Source organism: Gymnogyps californianus, chromosome 8 (genome assembly GCF_018139145.2).
Source record: "Gymnogyps californianus isolate 813 chromosome 8, ASM1813914v2, whole genome shotgun sequence".
NCBI lineage: Eukaryota > Metazoa > Chordata > Aves > Accipitriformes > Cathartidae > Gymnogyps > Gymnogyps californianus.
In genome coordinates this window covers 32,207,113-32,218,468 of record NC_059478.1, presented here as the reverse complement: position 1 = coordinate 32,218,468, position 11,356 = coordinate 32,207,113, and the positions used below count along the sequence as shown (strand labels likewise).

General features: G+C 41.4%; 1 long non-coding RNA gene across 2 annotated transcripts in view; it reads right to left on the bottom strand.

Moving 5' to 3' along the window:
* Positions 1-221: 221 nt before the first annotated feature.
* Positions 222-11,356, bottom strand: part of LOC127018968 (uncharacterized) — a 65,003-nt gene continuing 53,868 nt past the window's right edge. The window contains exons 5-8 of one of the 2 annotated variants that reach the window (XR_007766850.1): positions 6,789-6,853; positions 3,715-3,808; positions 1,421-2,267; positions 222-556 (exon numbers count right to left, since the gene is read on the bottom strand). This is a non-coding gene — a long non-coding RNA (uncharacterized LOC127018968). Of the gene's footprint in view, positions 557-1,420; positions 3,809-6,788; positions 6,854-11,356 lie in introns of both variants that reach the window. The other variant, XR_007766849.1, reaches the window with a different exon arrangement.

The following is an 11,356-nucleotide window of genomic DNA, read 5'->3' as shown; positions in this document are numbered from 1 at the left end:
ATAGACATATAACACTTCCATGATTTTGAAGATCTGAGGGAGGAACCAGATTTTTCTTTTCTCTGGTTACACTTTGAATTCTTCTTCTGTGTTTGCCTTGTGTCTGAAGAGATGTAAACAGAGGGGAAAAAATATGGCTAAAGGAGTTATTCAACAAAATTAAAAAGTGCATGTGTACACTCATGGACACAAAGAAAACATGCAGAGAGTTAAGTTTCTTATAAGAATCTCCTTTATTTTAGAGGAGAAAATGTAATGATTGTATTATTTTAATGTTTATGTAAAGATAATGAACAGGTAGAATAACTGAACAAAGCCATTAAACAAGACTAAACTTCCCAGATAGATACAATTTAACTTAATTCATGCTTGTATATGACCCTCCTCCTCATGTCAGAAGACAATTCAGTCTTCCGAAGAATCAAAATAAATGTTCAGAATTTTAAAGGGCAGACTGTAGCTCAGAGGTGAAACAAAAGTCGCTTTTGAACAAGTCAACCCAAATTTACAACCGAACTCTTCTTCTGCTGCAAGGCAAATGGATGATTCTTCCAACCTGGAGACAAAAGAGAGTCCTGAAAGAAAATGCACTTGCAGTAATCAGCCACATTTAACACAGTAACAAATGAGATGAGAGTGGAGGAGTCAAAATGAATGTGCAAGTAGGAAAGAAGTGCAGCATAGACTCGCGGCTTGTCTAAATTTTTCGAGATTTTAGGAAAATAAATGTCTTCCATCACATCCTGTCTCTTGCTTTCATGATCATTTTGCAATTTCCAAATTTTTACCAGCTAAAAAGAGAAAACACTCTACTTCACACGTGATGGTAGGATACCCTATGCTGATGAGATGATATCTTATGCCAGATTAGAGAGCTCTCTGGTCCTTCTTGTATCTGTGGTTGTAAACGCTAACAAAAATTTAACAAAAAAGTAAAAGGAAGTGTGCAATAGGCAGCTATGGGCAAAACAAGTTTCTTTCTTCTCCCTAAAAGTCAAACCCTGATTTGCACCCTGAAGTAACTCCTATGCCTTATACAACTCTTAATTATTTTCAATCTTTGCTGTAGTCACTGTAAGTGTCCTCATAAACTGGATAAATGCACCTTTTTGAGGGTTCTGAATTCTTCCTGGTGATATTTTGTGGCAACTAATTTGTTTTAAGATCCAGATACCTTCGAAGATGCCTTAATCAACAGCACATGCTGGCCTCACCACAAAGCTCCTGAAATTCGTACACGTTAAGTCCAGACAAGCCGCTCTGAAAATGCAGACAGGTGCCCACAGGAGGGGCAAAAATGCAAGAATTTCCCATGCTCTCCCAGTCGGCTGGTAAGCATGTGGCCCAGCTCCCTGCCCACCAGCTCCTGCCACAGATCTGGGCAGAGGAGGTTTGAATCCAGCCAGTTACTCTTCCTTACCCTGCTCCAGGGAACTGCAGACACCGATCCCAGGAGATGTGCTGTGGAAGCCCACCTTCCAGCTGCTCCTGGGAACCAGCTTCTGGCCGGAGAGAAGTCTTTCAACGAAGAGTGAGGGACGAAGGAAGTGGGAGCAGAGGCAGCAGGGACACTCCCTGCAGCCTCCGCTACTCCCAGAAGATGTGCTCTTGGGGAGAAGGGGCAGGGAGCCTGAATTAGTGGTTTTAAAGTTGGGGGAAGAGGTGGAACAAGTCTTAAGAGAATGTGGGAGGATGCGGGAAAGAAACCCAGAGAACTGCTGATATAGATCCTTAGGTTAGTATAATCAGCAAAGGATCATGCAATAAGCCAGCTATGAAATCATGGCTTGAGCAATGATTTTGTGCCATCAATAAAATCCTGTGGGGACTAGTCATTGAAAGGTGTCGTGGTTTAACCCCAGCCAGCAACTAAGCACCACACAGCTGCTCACTCACTTCCCTCACAGTGGGATGGGGGAGAGAATCGGAAGGGTAAAAGTGAGAAAACTTGTGGGTTGAGATAAAGACAGTCTAATAGGTAAAGCAAAAGCCGTGCACACAAGCAAAGCAAAACAAGGAATTCATTCACTACTTCCCATCAGCAGGCAGGTGTTCAGCCATCTCCAGGAAAGCAGGGCTCCATCACACGTAACGGTTACTTGGGAAGACAAACGCCATCAACTCCAAACGTCCCCCCTTCCTTCTTCTTCCCCCAGCTTTATATGCTGAGCATGACGTCCTATGGTCTGGAATATCCCTTTCGGCAGTGGGGTCAGCTGTCCCGGCTGTGTCCCCTCCCAGCTTCTTGTGCACCCCCAGCCTCCTCACTGGTGGGGTGGGGTGAGAAGCAGAAAAGGCCTTGACTCTCTGTAAGCACTGCTCAGAAATAACTAAAACATCCCTGTATTATCAACACTGTTTCCAGCACAAATCCAAAACATAGCCCCAAACTAGCTACTATGAAGAAAATTAACTCTACCCCAGCCAAAACCAGCACAAAAGGGTAGGCTTAGCCTGGGTTTTTCATATTTAGGAGCACAGGCAGCTAAAGAGCTGAGGGGAAATGATTTATGAGGACAGCTAAATGCTTATTGCTAGGTTAAACAACAAGTAAGGGCAGACATAACAGCCTACAAATACCCATAGGAGTAAATGTCAAGGAGTGCGAGGAATTGTTTTGAACAGCAAGATAAATTTCCTAAGACCGAGGTGCAGCTTGCGATACACTTGCCCAAACAGCTGAAGTTTTGTTGGTTGTGACTAGCCTGGGCAAAGCACGAGCAAATGAAAGGCAAAGAACAATTCTGTGTTGCTGGACAGGTGAAAGAGATTACTCAAATCTGTCCCATGTTCAGATGAGCTCCACGTCTCCATCACCGGGAGAAGCTATCTGCAATGTTTAGCAAGGTATAGGAGTTGGAGACAGCATTCTGGAGACATACTGCTGCAACTGCTTTTTCCATTACAATTTTTGTGATAGCAGCAATTACAAACCTTCTTTAATCAAGACAGTTTCAGGTTGATTGTATAAATGAAGAAGTCACATAGCTGCTATTGCAAAGGAATAAGCACACATCACTCATCGCTAGAAAGACTATCCACCACAGCAGTTTCACTACAATTAACATCAAATTTATCCTGCACAGAGGATATGCGTTAAAATTGCACGCTATCTCATGCCCACTTAAGCCCCTGAAATAGCTCTTAAATGGACTTGAACTTTGTTCTGTGCTCAGCACCTGCATGAGGGCTGAGATCCAGCCCAAGGTCGTGTTTGAGGGAGGTAAAGATTTCAGTAGGAGGCCTGGGGGATGTGCCTGATGCTCCACATGCGGGAAAAGAGCTGCTGGGGCTACACTGAGCAGGAATGCAAGGGAAAGGGAAGGAATGCAAGGTGAAAAACAAACAAAAAGGACCTTTGAACTTTGTTTCACAGCACGGCATTGCAACTGTGGCAGGGTCAGGAATAAGAGGCTACAACTAGCAAGGCAGAAAGGGAGAACGGGATTGCCTTTAAATCCCTCAGATTACAAAATTATCACCTAATTAAAGGAACTAAATACAGGTAAAGGGGAGAAAAGAGCTCCTACATAGTCTTGAATTGTGGTAAGGGGGAGGGGAAAGGAAAACTAAACCAAAGCAAATGCACAGCCACAGGAAACAACTGTAACCCTAAGATACCTTCTATCTCCCTCTTTTCTGGCAGATGTCTCGTTCCCAGTCCCTGTAGAACGGTTTGTGCACTAAGAAGGACGAAGCAAACAGTTTCCTTACCTCTTCCTGCCCTGATTGAGACACTGGATCACTAATGCAGAGCGTTGCTTAACTCGGAGGTGGCAGGAACTTAATTCTCACTTAGCTCTGACTCCTGAAAAACAATCCCAATTCTGGTGTACAGTGACAAGAAAGAGGAGACTAACTGTTCCTTGGCCCCTGCCTGGAGGAAGAAGGTAAATTCCCTGCGAATACCCCAAAAACTATAGAAGATTTTACATTTTTATCAGAATGTAAAATTGAGAGGTGGGGAAAAAAAAAAAGAGGAGCCATGCATGACTCCTACGGTGAGGAGGGGACTGAGGAAAGCTGTGGGGGGATTTGTTTTGACTGAGCATCATTAGGTGGCTCAGTTGATGGCTATGTGGTTTCAACACATGCACAGAACAAAACACATTGCTAAAGTGTCATAAAGAGAAGAGAAGGATTTCAGAACTATCTAAAAACAAACGCAATTTGTCTCCCATCTTAAGGGTAGGAAAGAGCTGACCATCCTAGAGGAAATTCCACTCAATGTCATAACAACATTTCAAAGCATTTTGGAAATTTAGGAGTTGATTAAGGAGAAATTCAGGTACAAAAAACCAAAGAAGCTGAGGAACTCTTTTTGTCAAAGGTTTACAAGTGGCAGGAAAAAAAGTATTGAGGAAGAAAGGCCTTGTAATTAAATCCTTAACTTGAGATTCAGGTTCTTCTTCTCACCTTAGCTTAATGCCTAAAACACATTTACAACAAGAGGTGCCTTATATATTTGTAAACACTATGTTGCTTAAAGGTACATGATACAATATACAATTTCATAATCCATGGCATGCTATCAGGAGGCTACAGTGGGAATAGCTGACTGACTATACAGTAGCATCATTCCTGTGGTAAATATACGTAAGAAAATTCAGGTAGTGTCATGGTACGCAAAATTGTGCCAGGGAGAGATTTTGAGTCTATTTGTGTTTGTTTCTGTGTGGAGGAAGGAAAGTGTTTTTCACCTTCCAGACTTGTTTGGGGCTTTTTCTCCTCAAGATTTTTTAGAAAAATCTTGAGCAGGAAGCTAAAACAATTACGTGAACAGAGCCATACAGACTGTAAACTTTGACTCTCCCAAAGAAGCATTTTCTGTCGTACAATAGCTTCCAATGAGCGAGACACCTTCTGCCCTTTACTTTTGTTTCATTAGTTTTGTGGTGTGTCACAACACATCACACTAAAAACTGAGGTAGGACACAAAAAGAAGAAAACAATCCTTACTGTGAATCTTTACTTTTGTCTGGAATCCTTTTCTGGATGTTTATGGCATCCCATAAAGTTGCTGAAACATGCCTGCTGTATTTTTAATTGTCATTTTAAATGCCAAAACCCAGAAGTCTTGCTTATATTGTATGCGAACACAGTGTCTGCTTATGTTCAAACCCTCAGGCACTTTAAATAACTCTACTGTACACAGAGAACGTTGTTCATTTTGTTTTTACAATTTTTGCCTGTGTAGAAGGAGCTCTAATGTCTTGAGAACATAAATGTATGTTCATAACCAAGGAGCAAGATCACAGCTGGAATCTACCTGAGCCTTGGATCATATTTCAGCAGTGGCATGAAGCGAAAAAGCAGCTTATTTCTCTGTTTAATTTACAAGAGCTACAACTGGAACAGCACATAGTAGACTTACTGACGTAACGCGCAGGTGAGTGCGTGTTACAGGTCCACCTCTGTGCCTGATCCACAGGGAATATCAGACTGTTTCAGCCAGACTTAAGAGCCGTTACCACTGCAGCCCTAGAGGAACCTGGTCCAAACTCTGGTGTGTTAGTAAAGGTGGCAGCTGCCATAACAGACTTCTGTGTAGGCTACAAATTTGGGGCATAAAATGAGGGTCTTTTTATTGATTCCAAGTGAGTTTCGTACCAAGCCTCCATTGTTCTGTCTTAAAGAATAAACCATTACAGAGAATTCATAAGCGAATTTGCTTTTTTCTTTCAAGGATTAAACAGGAGCAGATCATAATTCCCTTTAAATGCATCTATTATTCATCAGTATTCAATAAGTTTTATTATGAGCTTAAAAACAACAGCATATATATCTTTATACTCAATTCCAATCTGCTCCCTACATGTGTTCTGAAACTCACATTTTATGTTTAGATGTGATTGACCGTGAAAGTCACAGGGTAATACGTGTTCCCTGAGTAAAGACACAGACAAGTATCTGGCCAATGTTCATTTTTCACATTAGTTTGCTGTAAATAATCTTACATGCAATTTTGCCACTTCCTTGCTGTAGGAATCTCTGCAAGTAGCTTAGCATACTGTGGCTCGCAGAAAGCTGACACATAGTATTTATGAACAGAGAGGAAATAAATCAATTTCAGTGTTTGATTCAACATTAGAGAAAAGCCTTTTGCAGTATTTCTTCACCCACGGTAATAAGAGAAGGTACAGTCCCTCCTCTAGTCCGGCCATATTACCAGACAAGGAAAATTCCGCTGAGTTAGGACTACAGACAAGGGGTCAGAGAAAAAGATGCTTCATTTCTCAGTGTGCATCCCATACAGCCAGTCCTGTAATAGCTGTCATTATTTGTAACACGTGCAGTAGAGGAACAGGTGGAGAAATGAAGCCATGCATGTAAGGTAACATCCTTTTTTTAAGCAACCACCATTTTTTGCAATGACATGTACAAGGGTCATTTGGGGTTTTCCCTCCCTTGAAGTCTGGGTTTCCTGAGAGGAAGGAGAGCTGAAATACAGGAACAAGTGGCTGCACACCATTTCCAGCAGCATAGTAGACCTTCCTCATTGACACAGGTTTAGGAACCACATCTGAATCTCCAAACTTCCTGATGTTCTCCCTTTGAAAGGAGGGAAGACGGGGAAGGAGATGGGTGGAGAAGGTGAAGAGGTGGTTCTGTCCTTTTAAAGGCCTTGCAAACACAGCAAAACTGCTTCCATACCCTTAAATCTACCATAAAAAGTAGGTTGCGATACAAGTGGGAAATACAAGGAAATGTTTCAACTAATAAAATGAGCTGGACTAGCACCAAACTTCTGCTTAAAAAGCTGTCTATAATAAACAACGATTACTTACAGTATCATTTCAAGATCATTACAGGACTCAGAGTCTGAAGAGTACCTGGTTCATCTGGTTGAGACCTGGAAAACACAGTGTCACATATCAGCAAACACACCAGCAATCAACGTATTTTTTATGAGGGCTGTTAGAACAGGAGGAAATGTTCAAACCCAGACTGCTGGGCCACTCTGTGACCTCATCCTGGCCAGAGAGAAGAAAATCTGCCGTTCACTAGATCAGCACTGATAAAAGAGAAAAACTTCAATTCACTAGATAAGAACATCAGTTTGTCTGGGTTGTATTGCAGATTACTTTTAAGCCTCTGAAAGGGTTAATGGGACCCTAGAGACAATAAATACATTAAGCAGCTGTGTAGGTGCTAGGAAGATGAATATAGGTTGATTTTTGCAAACTTAACCTATGCAGAGTGAGTCATAATTTGCACCTTGCATCATTCAATAAATGGGTCTTTTCAAAGTTAACCCACTGTGAATGGGCTGCTAGCTCTCAAAAAGCAAGAACCCTGCTCTCCTGCCCACAGCCTGCCCAGTTGTAGGATCAAAAAAGCTGTTCTCCCCAGGTTACAATGTGATGGCAATAATAGGATCCAAACAAACAAGCACATGTTTGTGGGTTTGCTGCATCTCTCTTAAAAGGTCAAAAGGTTTTAACTGAAACAACAGGTTTTATTTCATGAAACATTAATTCTTAATCATAAATGCATGTCAATCTCATTGCTACTTCTGCTGTGCCTTGTAACATTGTTTCTTTATTCAATTATGCCTCACATCAACTTTTTAATTAATACCTTCATTAGGAAAACCTTGAAAGTTTAGATAAATAACATTAGCTTTTGTGCATTTCAACCGTAAGCTTCCATGTGAAGGAAATTTTTCTATTTTGTAGTCACCCAGGGGGAAGAAAAGCAAGTAGAGAGGAGGTCTACATGTTCACAGGGATCTCAGCACTGAGGAGACAGAATAATCATCTTTTGTTGAATACGAAAATAACAAAAAACAAAGTAAACAATACTCTTTTGTTCTGAACAAGAAAGGCAGGGCTTTAATAGTCTTTAAACGAGATAGAAAATTTCCATCCAAATGGAACCATGGAGTAGGTAGACACATTACAACGTTTTGGAGTTCAGTGATTAAATTTAATACTGTGCCAAACAGTGATTAGTTGATGAAGAGCATTCATAAATAGAATAGAAAAAAGGGAAGTGTGGCTCCAGTATAGCACTGGGCCTCCAGTGCAGTTTGGTGTTCAGCTTTCTACTTTAATAACAGGGTCAAATGAAAAAAAGTTTAATTTGATTTATTTCCCTAAGGAAACTCAGTGCAATTGTAAACACAGGCTGACTGGTACATATTACTAAAACTTCAGCATTCAGGGTCAGATCCAAGAAAAGGGCTTAGGTACCAACGGAAGCGCAGAAACATATCCTTTTCTTCAGCATTTTTCCAGCTCACTAACTCAGTCCCCCCGCTCAGAGTACTGGTACATGTGAATCCCATTACTAGACACTGAATTCTCCCAACTCACTGTGCAGGCAAAGCAGCATCCTAATTAAGGCTTCTGAATCCCAGCCTCAGAGCTGGGTGCCTACGTCCTTTATGGATCTTTGCCTCAGTGCATTAAAATCCCCTGTTGAGCCCAATGCGACACATTGTCCTTAACACCGTACATACGTGATTAATGATCCAGGAGAATAGGAGCATAAATCCTTTTTAACTTATCTGTGGTCTTTCCTAAGCCTATTCAACCCAGGCAGCAAGCATGCGGTGCGCAGAGAAGTCAGCAGCAATACATGAGCCCCATGCATACAGACAGATCAGGCCGACTTCAGTGAATAGTCGCTGGTTTTGCAGAGGACAAGCAAGATCGTCTCCTGGTTTTATCAAATGAAAAATTACCCCCTGAACTCTGAGAAGTGACCTTTGAAGGAAATAAAACTTTCACTTCAGCTTCTGCTAAATGAACTGCTCCAACCCATCCCAGTATCTTAAGTATCAGTATCTGAAGCCACATAAGACTCACGTAAGTCTCACAAAATATAAGTAAAATTAAACTGAGATATACGTGCAGTAGAAGACATGGTGGTTCTTCTTTTCTTCCTTTTCTATCATCACCTATTCCTACAGTCCAAGTAAAGGCCATCATCATTTCAATCTGAAAGAAGTCCTCTTACTTTAAAGTCTATTTTGGACCAGATCTGTTCTTAGCTGCATTAGTATAAATCTGCTGTCTTCTCATGGACCTTCTCCAACTACATTCTGGTGTAAGCAAGATCAGAATCTTATTTCGGTGATAAATTGCAGGGTTATGTTAAAGGTCAACGTTGGTGCAGGCCACAGATTTTGGTGAAATCTCATCTATTTATGGGGAAAAGAATTTACACTTGCAAATTATTACAACAGCCACATGATTTTTTTTAAATGATAATTTGTACATAACGTTTCAAGCACTTTGCTTAAAATTTTAAACCTATCCATTAATTAACAATAATTAATCACCAAGCATGTTATGTGTGCTAGTTAGCTGCAGATTTCGTAACAAGAAAATAAAACAAAAAAGTCCAGGAAAAACTATCTTGGAGTCTCTATTTAACACTTCAAATGAATAGTTTTGTAAAGCTCCTATCGGAATCCTCCATCACAGGCAGCTTCCCTGACTGCCAGAGGGCCTGGGAGCTTTTCTCATCAGTGGGAGAAGCAAGTGCTTTGCACCCTAAGAAAAACTTCAGACTTATTCTTTGCGTATGATTTGTGGTCCAGGTGGTGGTAAGAGGTAAATGCTAGAGGCTTTCTCCACAATGATCAAATGCCAAGAAGTGGACGAGTTTACTGGAACAGCAGCAGCTTCTAATGTCTTTGCAATGACAGTTTTAACTAGAAAGGTACAATATTTTATATTCTGTGAAGCTGAGCTAGACCGTTTTGGCAAAGAGTCTGTCTGCCTACCAAGGGTGGGGTAGGTATTTACTATCTATATAATGACTTCCTACTGCAAGTGGGTCAGGTAATTCAAATAACTAGCCAAAAGTGCCTTTGGTCGAGTCTGGTGGAAGTCTAGCCTGTAAGTAAATACGTCCCTCTGCTACAGAGCGCACATCCTCCGTCATGTGATGTCTCAGCCATTTCCTGGTACTGCCACTCCAACAAATACTTCACTTTATCTCCCTCCGATTGTAACATCGGCAGTTTCACCACTGACGTTGCTGTTGCTGCACTTTCTGGTGTCAATGGCCTGCTGTGAAGTGAAAAAATACCTACTGAAAAAAACGGTCAAGCGCTTGAATGATACCAGAGGCTCCTTCTTTCTCTGCCTTTGTTGTAGTACACCGGGCAATCATCCAGTTTGTCGGTTCTGCTTGTCCAGCTCCAAACCAAATGTTTCAGAATCCAGCCTGCACAAATAATCAGGTTTTAAACAAAAACTGCAGCAGAAGATCAGCTTGCTGCGTGTGATCAGTGTACTGCATGGCTTTCCCTCAAGCTGAGCCTGGATGCCTTACATTCAAACACATGGATTGTGTTCATTCTGGCATTTTGAGTGGGGTAAAAGGTATTGTGTGTGTGTGGTGGGGTGGTAAATCCCAAACTCGGCAAGATTTCAGAGGTGCTGCCTTGCACAGTGGTTAAGAAATAACTCATTTCTGGTTGAAATGTTAAAAGAAAGGTATGAAGTAACTTGAATGGTGAGAAATAACTACCAGCTCCTACCCAGTTCCTTTATGCACTATGGATGGAACAGGCTGCCCTGTCCGGTGGCAAATCTCAATTCTGCGCAAAGCAGCCTCCCCATTAGCCTGCGCAACAGCCCCTGAGAGAGCTACTGGGAAAGGATGCGGCGGTTATTGAAAAGATCCTGCAAGTATTCAGAATACAGCTGGTTGCCAAAAACATAGTGGTATGGCTTTGTTCACTGTAAACATTTTGGGCAACGCTGTTCATACTGTGCCAATTCACTAAATTGTGTAGCTCTGAAAGTGAGCGGAAATTTTGACAAGCTTTGCAGCGAGCAACAACTCTTGCTAAGAAAGTCAAAGTTATTCCGGCAGACTACAGTTGAACCACAAAAAGAGAGGTCCCGAGGAGCGAGGAGATCCTACACATACAAGTCAGCATGACCAAGAGGTGTCACCATGTCCCATAACTCAGTCCTTTACTGGAAACCAAGTCAGCAAGACAAAAAGATGTTCACAGACTCTAGTGGGCTCTGGAGGTTAGACTGATGTCTTCTTGGGAACAGCTTCATGAATTCTGGCAGTCTAGAGTAGCTCTTTTAAAACAAAATTTCTGAAAATGAACAAGTTATTTCAGAGATGAGCTATGTTATCATGAAAAGTTTTTGCCTGTCTGTCTTTCAAAACAAGCACGCTCCTGTAAAGAACAAATGAATGTCAGTATTATTCCTAAATGTATTTGAAAATTAATACTGTAACCGTGTGTCACTTAAAAGTACTCTGTTTTGATCTTCACAAGGTTATCCCAAGTTGCTTTGCCCCATAAAATTAACCACAAACACAACACTGAATGAGTCAGAACACAAAGCTGACTCTAAGAGAAGGGATAAATGCA